An 11,088-nucleotide genomic window follows, 5' to 3' on the forward strand; every position below is an offset into this window, starting at 1 on the left:
CTTTTAACAAAACAAAGAAACCCTTTCCCAACAGTAACAAAGAAAAAAAAGAAGAAACTCCCTTTACATAGTGAAGCTGAAGGAAGCAAAGGAGGTTTATAAGCAGGACATTGATGAACTGGAAAGTTGGGCATAACAGAGGCAGATCCCAACATATGTGAGATAATGGAAATTGACTTTTGGTAGGACATATAGAATAAATGGTAGGTTCTTTAAGAGTGTTATTGTAAAAAGGTACTATGGCCTGTAAGTTCTTAGCAGTCTGAAAGTTGTGGATATTGTAGCGACAGCGGCTTTTGGTAGCTTCCATTCACAGGCGGAGGTGTTGTGTATAATGATTGGGTCATCATTTTGTAGTTACACCAAATTTCTGTTAGACTGCATCTGGAATATTATGTACATTTCTGGTCACCATTCAACTGGGAGAATGTGGGATCAATAGAGAGCATGCAGAAGAGATTCATCAGGGGGTTGCCTGGAATGGAGTGCTGGAATTACAAGGGGAGATTGGATAGACCTAGTTTATTCCTATTGAAACCAAGACAGGCTGAGAGGTGATCTTATGGAGATATGTAAAATTATTAAGGACAGATAGAACTTTGACAAACTTCTGTAGATGTGTGGTGGAGAGTATGTTGACTGGCTGCATCACAGCCTGATATGAAAACACCAATGCCCTTGAATGAAAAATTCTACAAAAATCAGTGGGTATGGCCCAGTCCTCACAGGTAGAGGCCTCCCCACCATTGAGAAATCCTAGGTGAAATATTGTTGCAGAAAGGCAACATCCATCATCAGGGACCCCTGTGCCCAGCACACGCTGCTGTATTCGGAAGGAGGTACAGGAGCCTCAGGACCCACACCACCAGGCTCAGGAACAGTTATCACCCCTCAACCATCAGGAAGGAGGTACAGGAGCCTGAGGACCCACACCACCAGGCTCAGGAACAGTTATTACCCCTCAACCACCAGGCTCAGGAACAGTTATTACCCCTCAACCATCAGGTTCTTGAACCAAAGGGAATATCCTCACTCACCCCATCATTGAAATGTTCCCACAACCTATGGACTCTTCATCTCATGTTCTCAATATTTATTGCTTATTTATTTATCACTATTATTTCTTTAATTGCGTATTTGCAGTTTGTTGCCTTTTGCATGATGGCTGAACACACAAGTCAGTCGGTCTTTCATTGATTCTTGTGCTGCCTTTGTGGTATTTGTTTAGTTTATTATATTTTAGTAATTCGTTTGTTACCGTTTTCTAGTTAAGGATCGTTAGAGTAAATTCGCTGCCCGTGAGGCGGCGCGGCGGCGGTGACGTCACGTCCGGTTCGGAGAGCCGGGAGGGAGGGGGATCCGCGCGGGAGAAGTTTTCCTTCTGCAACGCCGGAAGTCCCCGAGATCACCGATATGTTGAGGTAAAAATGTTAACGCTGATTCTGTTAAAAGTAATGACGCCTGATAAGGTTTATGTTTTTGTTATTTAAAGAGTTGCGGATAGTTTGTGTTGAAGTGTATTTAAAGCCAGTCGATGGCGTAGGTCATATATGTCAAACTCAAGGCCCGCGGTGGAATTACCTTTGGTCCGCAAGATAATATCTAATTATTATTAAAGCTGGCCCTATTGAGAAATATACCTGACATAACCACTATATATATACCTGAAATATAATCACTATGTATTAGCTATTTACTGTACTATGTAATCACTTCCAGGTACCAAATATTAATATGTATTATTTTCTAGACACATTTTGTTATGTGTTGTTTTCACTAGATACTTTGTACTCTTTTAGCTGCTTATTATGGCACTTACAGAACACCTGTCTGTGTCTCCAAGTCATTTCAAGTAACCATGACAGCCCCAGTAATTGAAGCGCCTATGGCTAATGCTGAGTTTATTCAGGTACCAGGTTTTCAGGGTTTTTAGTGTTTATTCGGTTTCCCTGATTTATTTCCTGAATATCATTAATGAATAATTTTTTTCTCTATTAGAGCTGGCCCGCTGGTATATTGCATGCACCACTAATACTACAAATCCCACAATCGCGTTTGCCTTACTCTCTCATCAGCATCCTTATGGCGCTAGTCACGTGTGGTCAACTTTCAGCTATCCCTCACCCCAAAAATGGCTGAATGAAAGGTGGACTTTGAAAACGGGTTTTCAAGGCAGGTGGGAGGCAGAGTACATGTTCGCAGATATAAAGGGCAAACCTGTTTGTCTTGTGTGCGGAGACGGTGTGGCTGTAATTAAAGAATATAACGTAAGACGACACTATGAAACGAAACACCACGACAAATACAAGCATCTGGACAAGAAACAGAAGCTCCAGAAGGTAGAAGAGTTGAAAAGAAGTCTGGCGTCACAGCAGGCTATGTTCACGAAAGCCAAAACACAAAGTGAAGCTGCTGTAAAGGCTAGTTTTATTGTGGCAGCAGAGATCGCTAAATCAGCCCGGCCCTTTACCGAGGGAGAATTTGTTAAAAACTGCATGATGAAAGTTTGCGACGTTGTGTGCCCAGATAAAAGGCAAGCATTTTCAAATGTGAGCCTGAGCAGAAACACCGTTGCTGACCATGTACGTGAGCTTGCCACCAATCTACAACAACAGCTGGTGGGGAAGGGAAGAGATTTCATCGCATATTCCCTTGCTGTGGATGAGAGCAGGGACTCTTCTGATACTGCCCAATTGTAAATTTTCATTCGTGGAGTGGACTCAAGTCTGTGTGTAACAGAGGAACTTTTGGGATTAAGATCAATGCATGGCACAACTACTGGAAAAGATCTCTTTGAAGAGGTATCCAGATGTGTAAATATAATGAAGCTGCCTTGGGATAAACTTGTGGGACTGACAACAGATGGAGCACCCGCGATGTGCGGTCAAAAGAGTGGATTAGTGGGCAGGATCCGGGAGAAGATGCGGGAGGAAAACGGCGCAGGTGAGCTGACAGCTTATCACTGCATCATACACCAGGAATCGTTGTGTGGCAAAGCCTTGAAAATGGAACATATAATGAGCACCATAACACGAGCAGTTAACTTCATAAGAGCCAAAGGTTTAAATCACCGCGAGTTCAAGTCATTTCTGGAGGAGTTGGGTTCAGAATATAACGATTTGCCCTATCACACAGAGGTGCGATGGTTAAGCCAAGGAAAAGTGCTGAAAAGATGTTTTGAGTTGCGTGAGGAGATCTGTCAGTTCATAGAAAGCAAAGGGAAAGACACAACAGAGCTCCGGGATAAAAAGTTGCTTTGTGAAATGGCGTTTCTGTGTGATATCACGAGCCATCACAATGCGCTCAACCTGCAGCTTCAGGGGCGGGGTCGTGTGATCACAGACATGTACGCTGTTAAAAGTGAAGACTTTTAAAACCAAGCTGCGCCTGTGGGAGACGCAGATGCAGCAAGAAAACTGGAGCCATTTTCCGTGTTGCCAAACTATGAAAGAGCAGGTTTCTACCGCAGTGTTCCCACGTGCAAAGTTTGCTGAAAAACTTAGCATACTTGGTTCCGACTTCACACGGCAATTTGCCGACTTTGATGCCCAAAAAAGCAGGTTTGAACTGCTCAGTAATCCATTTGCAGCTGACATGGAAAGCGCACCAACCAACATACAAATGGAGCTGATTGAACTCCAATGTAGTGACACACTCAAGGCAAAGTATGACTCAGTGGGCGCTGCACAGTTTCTACGTTTCATTCCCGACACAATGCCCCAGCTGCGTACCCAAGCTGCTCAAATGCTCTCTATGGCAGCACATAACTGTGTGAACAACTGTTCTCTTTGATGAAGATAAACAAAACATCACACAGGAGTCGTCTTTCTGATGAACACCTTCACTCAATTCTGAGGATTTCCTCAGCTCAGAGCCTGATTCCAAACATTGATGAACTTGCATCCAAGATGAGATGCCAAGTATCTGGCTTAGACTAGTGTGAATCACAGAGTGTTGGCCTGTGGAAAAATGTTTTCATTAGAAATTACTCTGGAAAAGCTGCAGATAAAACCATAAGAAATAAATGCAACTGATTTTTTATTTATTTAATGTTCAATGTTGTTTTTGTAGGCAATAACCTAAGCTTTGTTAGTTCCAGGTTAATATGTGTAATAAATTCATTTCAATAAGTTTTGCAATAAACGCTGAACCAGTCCGGCCCTCGACTTGCACCGATTTTTAAATTTTTGCCCACTGTGTATTTGAGTTTGACACCCCTGGCGTAGGTAGATTCTGACTGTATGTTGCATTTTAATGTAATATAGTTGTAGTTTTATTTTTACAAGTATTTATGATGTAAATGTGATGTCAAGAAGGAAACAAATACTGTATACATTTTGTATTGTTTTATCAACAGTTTTCACCATACGTTAATGTGGAAGAGTGAACAGTAAACGGTTAATCGTACGGCGATCCTGTCTTCATTGACTATGGTTTACCTCGGCGTTTAGTTCAGAGTTCTTTTAAACCTGTGCGATAACACTACAATTCTTATTATGAATTTATTGAGTATGCCCACAAGAAAATGAATCTCAATTGTATATGGAAACACATATGCACCTTGATAATAAATTTACTTTGAATAGACAGCATTTTCTTCCCAGGGCAGAGAGTCCAGAATTACAGAGCAAAGAACATAGGTTAAGATGAGCAAAGAACATTGAACAACAGTACAGGTCCTTTGGCTCTTGATATTCTGCCGACAGTTTTACCTAATCTAAGGTCAATTTAATGCTCCCCTCCCATATAACCATCCAGTTTTCTTTCATCCGTGTGCATACCTAAATCTCTCAAACGGCTCTCCGCCACCACCGCAGGCAGTGTGTTCCACAGACGCTCCAATCTCTGTGTAAAGAAACCTAGCTCTGATATCCCTTTTATACTCTCCTCTAATCACCTTATCTGCTGCCTCAGATTAGCCATTTCCGCCTAGGGAAATAGTTGATTCTATCTATGCCTCTTATCATCTTGTACACCACTTTCAGGTCACTTCTTACCCTCCTCCGCTCCAAAGAGAATAGCCCAAGTTTTTGAAGTGAGAGAGGCAAATTTTAAGGGAGATACGAGGAATATATTTTTCTTACAGGGGTAGTGGTTATCAGGAGCAAGTTGGACCGAAGAGGAATGTGAGAAAGAACACTTCAGCTGGAGTGTTGAAGGAATGGTTCAGATACCATGAAGAGGCTTGGTCTTTATGTAAATTCTGCTTGAAAAGACGTCATCAAATAGTGCCTTGCAAGTGTCATGACAGCAGATCGTGAGAATCTCAATCATTTATGATCTCTCACCTTTCTCAGCACAGCCCAGTAAGCATCGAGATGTTTCATGCAGCAGATAGGTTCACTTTCTGAAAAGATTTCTGAACAGCTGATACAATCCAGGTAAGAAACAATGCTTAAGCAAATCATTACATCTTAACTCATATGATTTTTTTAAAAATAAGCTTGACAGGAAAGTTTTTTTAAAGAATTATTTATTTTTCTGTAAAATAGAATTGTTGCTTTTGTTTTCATGTCCTTCAACTCCTGCTGAAATGTTTCCATGTAGGAACAGAGTCAGAATCACTCCTGTAAGGGCCAAATAACCTTTCAGCCGTCACCTTCTGGCACCACAGTGATGATTAGGAAACTTGATCAGAATCATGAAAATTTGTTTCTTTTTATGGCAGCAGCTGTACGGTGCAACACATAAAATTACTACAGAATTGTGCAAGAGTCTTAGACACCCTAGCTGTTTAATTGTGCCCATGACTTTTGCACAGTCCTGCATGTACTGTTTGCTTCTGCTAAAAAATTACCTGAACGTTAACCACACAAAATGCTGGAGGAACTCAGAAGGCGAGGCAGCAATTATGAAATGCAATACAGAGCTGACGTTTTGGGCCGAGACCCTACATCAGCATGAAATGTTAACTGTTTTTCTCTGTTTCAGTGTTTCCAACAATAGTAGTTTCCCGTGCTTTTCTAATTTATGGCTTTCATTAAAGAGTGAATGAAGTAAAGGACCCCTGTTGTTCTGTATTTGTGTGATATCTTTAATCTGTTAGGGTGGCATGATAATGTAGTGGTTAGCACAGCACATTACAGGAGACCCAGGTTTAATTCCCTCCGCTGCCTGTAAGGAGTTTGCAGGTTCTCCTCGTGACTGTGTGGGTCTCCTCCTAGTGCTCCAGTTTCCTCCCACAGTCCAAAGATGCACTGGTTAGTAGCTTAATTGGTCATTGTAAATTGCCCAGTGATTAGACTAGGGTTGAATTGTGGGATCGCTGGGCAGCGAGGCTCAAGTGGCCGGAAGGACCTAGTCCACACTGAATCTCAATAAATATGTAAATAAATTACTTACTGAGGCTCATTTTAGGATCCATCAGATTAAGGTTCATTATTACTATAATCTAGATCCAGCCATGGACACAATAGAGAGATATGGAGAATTGTCAGTTTGACTTCATGGTAGTTTTCAGTAACAATAGTGCAATAAATCAGGGTCATGTTTTCCCCACATCTTCTCCTTCATCTCCCCCCCCCCCCCACCCATTTCAGACGCCTTTGGAGCAATATTGGATAGAGGAAGCCAATATGTTGGGACATCCTACTTTTAAATCAATTGATATCAAATTCACAAGTAAGATTCTGATTTATTCTGCCAAACATTTTATCACAAATTAACCCATCTCGAGCTTCCAGCCGGATGGAGTATCGACTTTAACCAACATTTCAGTGACAGACTTTGACATCTTCATCAAGGATGATGCCTACGCATGTCTAGTCCAGTAGTCCCTCCCTCCTGATTGGTTCGTCCTCATCCAATCAGGTGTCTGCTGTCCCACCTTGTTTACAATTGAATTCCAGTCATTACTTAGAGTTATTACTTTTGTCTTTGTTAAAAAAAAGTTTCCCTGGTTTAATTTCAATGGCTTCTTTCACCAGGTGGTCCCAAAAGCCATTGGCCTGGTACAGTAGTTTTGTGCCATCGAAGTCAATCCTATGGCCATAACAAATGCAATGTTTTGCTATGGCCTATTTCTCCGGGTAACCCAAACAGATACACCTCCTGTGCTCCCTGATGCGCATTTCCAATGTGTCTGGCCGATATACGCTGCTCCGCATTCACAGGGAATCCTGTAAACGCCAGCTGACTTGAGTCCCAGGTCACCTTTGACCCGCATAAGCTGTGACTTGAGCTTCCTTACAGGTTGTGGCTGGTATTAATCCAGTATTTCTTCAGGATCCTGGCAATCCTCCCAGAAACCGTGGAACCTGGAGAGTCTCCATGGGGAAGTAAAATGATTACTCACATTTCTACAGAATGGCTACAAGATAAAGGAAATCAATGGGGCTCATTAAAGAGCCAATGGAAAAACCAGGAAGCTTAACAGCTTCCCATTGCTACTGGCTGTCTTTCCTATATTTCCACACTTTCTGGAATATTTGCCAGGATCCTGAAGAAATAGCTGGATTAATACCATCCACAAGCCTGTAAGGAAGCTCAAATCACAGCTAATGTGAGTTTATGATGACCTGGAACTCGGGTTGGCTGGCGTTTACAGGATTCCCTATGAACGTGGAGCAGTGTGTATCGGCCAGACGGAATGCATGGTGGAAATATGTCTCAAGGGGCACAGGAGGTGTATCTGTTTGGGTTACCCGGAGAAATGGGTGGTAATGGGCATTCACAATGGCCATAGGATTGACTTCGATGGCACAAAATTACTGTGCTGTGCCAGTGGCTTTAGGGACCACCTGGTGAAGGAAGCTATTGAAATAAAACTAGAGAAAAAGAACTTTAACAAAGACAAAGGTCTCACTGTAATAAGTGCTGGAATTATAAACAAGATGGGAGAACAGAAACCTGATTGGATGAGGACTAAACAATCAGGAGGAATGGAAGATGGGGTTATAAATACCACCAGACTAGACATGCTCAGGCATCACCCTGATGAAAATGGCAGAGCTTGTCATCGAAACATCAGTTAAAATCAATACCTGTACCCTGCTTGAAGCCCGAGAAGTTTATTTTTCATATACGCCAGGAAACACTAGATCCACATAACCACGAATTGAACGGGTCCATTGCTGTTACCTAGTGTCTAACTTCTGTTCTTCCCTGTGTCACCTGGGTTACTGGCCCATCAACCCAGAGTAACCAAAAGGTTACAATTTCATACAGAACAACAACTACTGGTTGCAGAATGGTGAGGTTCTGCAGGCTCTGTTGTTGATCCATGTTGGTAGTACACAAGATACAATGGAAAGCTTTTGCTTGTGTGCCATCCAGACAAATCATGCCAAATACACACGGCAAGCTAGTAATAAGAAAAGTCAGAATTCAGAATATAGTTCATTTTTTAGCATGTGAGAGGTTGATCTTCAAGAACTAACTTTACTGTGAGAATGATGAAATTGCATTAAGAAATAGAAACGCTAAAAGCTACCAAATTCACCAGTTCAACTTTGAGAAAAGGATTTCATGATCCTGCTCCTGTACGTGTATACTCCACATCGCCCTACTCTGTGGAAATAGTAGATCTGGACAGTACGTAGGAACGGATTCCAAGACCGTTTTCTCAATGGAAAGTTAACTCGTGTGCTAGGAGTAGGTACAAGGGGGATGTCGGGTAGGAATTTCCACACAGAGATCATTCATGGAACAGTGGTAGAGGCGGATACAATAGGGTGTTTTAAGAGTCTCTTAGATAGGTTCATGGAGCTTGGAAAAATAGAGGGCTATATGGTAGGGTAATTCTAGGCAGTTTCTAGAGTAGGTTACATAGTCGGCACAACATTGTGGGCCGAAGGGCCTGTAATGTGCTGTAGATTTCTACGTTCTATGTTCTAATAAGTATCTTACATTTTCATAACAGATGCTGCAATCAAATATTTTGGAGTTCAACTAATTTTTTGATATGTATTCTTATTTCTTCAGGCATTATCTACAGAAGCATCAAAGAAATGAAGGATTACATGAACGTGTCATCTTGCAAGAATGTGCAAGTGGAGGATATGAAACTTTTCTCTGTTGAGTTTACTCCTTCAAGTGAAGTGAGCTTATCCACTGAGAGGAAAATACCTTCTTGTAACTAACAAGTCAAATGAAATTCAGCTGATTCACCTGGCGGCAGAGCTGATTTAATAGCTAGCATTCCTGATCCTGAAGGTAGCAAAACAGATCAAGAGAATGATGATGTTTCCTCACACTCCACTCCTCAAGTGAAAATAGAAACTGTTACTAGCATCCAAGGCGGAGCTGACTCATTCTCAGAGTACTGTGGAAATGTCTTCCTCAGCCTCCAAAGTGACGACAGCATTTCCACAGACCACTGCACGATAAACGGTGAAAAAGACTGCACTTCTTGTACCATCACTGAAAGAGTGGAAAAGGTGAACAGCACTCAGTGCACAATCCCAATGCAGAACCAGGAGAAAGGAGATAAACTGGCTGCCACAGAGAACTGGTCTGGTAAATGTAGAAGATGCTGTACAGGATTTATCTATAGCCTTGCTTTCTTCGGATTCTTGATTCTCTCACCAGTCATAATGATTGGATATTGTTTGTATAAAATATTCAAGTGTATACGTAAATAAAACAACTTCTCTACCACTTAATGCACTTCTCCTCTTCACATTGATACAAAAATGCAACTTGTGAGCTTGATAAAAGCTGAGAAATCCTCCTTAGATCTTTTGCATCAATGATAGTCATTAATATTTGGAGCCAACTGAAAGCAATAGGCAGGGTTGGAATATTCCAACCAATATGGATGTATAATGAGATCAATATTAAATGTATTTTTCTCTTGTTATGAAAATTGAATTGTAATATCATTAATGTATTGTGGTGAACTACATATACCTGTCTGGACACGCCCCCCCGCTGACTGCTCCTGTGGCTCCTCCCATGGACCCCGGTATAAAGGTGATTGGGGACACCGCCCCGGCCTCAGTCTCCAGGATGTAGTATGGTGATCATTTGCTGCTTGTTCTTTCTTCCAGCCAACAAAAGCCTATATCTCGCCTCACGTCTCTGAAAGTTATTGGTAGTGCATCATGTATCTTTTAAATCAGCCTTACAGCACTAAAAATATGAGAAACATTTACCTCAAAGAGACCAAAAAAAAGTAATGGGAATATATAGGTATCTGTGCATTTGCTGATTGAAATTATTCTTTCTGCATTACTATTGACCAATACTTAATAACAAATAGGAACTGGAGTAGGCCATTCCTTTCAATTAAATCAAGATGGATCAAATCTTGACCTGAATTCTACTTCCCTGTTCCATAACCATTGATTTAACTAATGTCCAAAAGGTGTATTTGTCTCAGCCCTCAATATACTTAATGATTCACTTCACAGAAACCTGGGTTAGAGAATACCAAAGATTCACAAATGTTTTACTACATCTTCAGTCACAACTGAGACATGTTTTCTTATGAAACCAAGCCTTCTAGACCTACGTGATCTATTTCTAACATTAACACTGTGGTTTCACTTAAATATATGTGAAAATGTCGATGGAAGTGAATAAACAGTCAATGTTTTGGGCCAAGACCATTCTTCAGGATTGGAAAGGAAGGGGTAAGACATCAGAATAAAAAAGCTGGGAAGACAGGAAGGAAGTGCCTGATTAGAAATAGGAATCATAGGGAATGAAATATACATCAATTCAGGATCAGTAGGTTTATGCTGAATTAGCAATGGCATCATGTGAAGGAAGTACCGTCAACATTAAGAACAACACACACAACATGCTGGTGGAATTCAGCAGGTCAGGGAGTATCTGTGGAAATGAATAAACGTTTTGGGCGAAGACCCTTCTTCAGGACGGGAAAGAAAGGGGCAAGATGCCAGAATAGAAAAGCGGGAGTGGGAAAGGGAAGGATAGTTAGCAGGTGGTAGGTGAAGCCAGGTGGGTAGGAAAGGTAAAGGGCTGGAGAGGAAGGAATCTGATAGGAGAGGAGAGTGGACTGTAGGAGAAAGGGAAGGAGGAGGGGACCCACCTTTTTATTCTTTCCATGGATGCTGCCTAACCTGCTGAATTCCTCTAGTATTTTCTGTGCATTGCTTTGGATTTCCAGCATCTGCAGAATTT

At 41.5% G+C, this 11,088-nt stretch overlaps 1 long non-coding RNA gene and 1 pseudogene across 2 annotated transcripts; both read left to right on the forward strand.

Annotated features, from left to right (window-relative positions):
- The first annotated feature begins 1,329 nt into the window (after positions 1–1,329).
- LOC132405653 (uncharacterized) lies at positions 1,330–10,104 on the forward strand. 2 transcript variants are annotated; one of them, XR_009515937.1, is made up of 4 exons: positions 1,349–1,421; positions 1,800–1,909; positions 4,358–5,381; positions 8,923–10,104. It is a non-coding gene; the product is annotated as an uncharacterized LOC132405653 (long non-coding RNA). The 2 variants fall into 2 exon arrangements; XR_009515936.1 differs by lacking the exon at positions 1,800–1,909 and having other exon boundaries at positions 1,330–1,421; positions 8,923–10,100.
- LOC132405652 (general transcription factor II-I repeat domain-containing protein 2-like) lies at positions 1,918–4,349 on the forward strand (annotated as a pseudogene).
- Positions 10,105–11,088: the final 984 nt, after the last annotated feature.

This window comes from Hypanus sabinus, chromosome 15, assembly GCF_030144855.1.
Source record: "Hypanus sabinus isolate sHypSab1 chromosome 15, sHypSab1.hap1, whole genome shotgun sequence".
Taxonomy (NCBI): domain Eukaryota; kingdom Metazoa; phylum Chordata; class Chondrichthyes; order Myliobatiformes; family Dasyatidae; genus Hypanus; species Hypanus sabinus.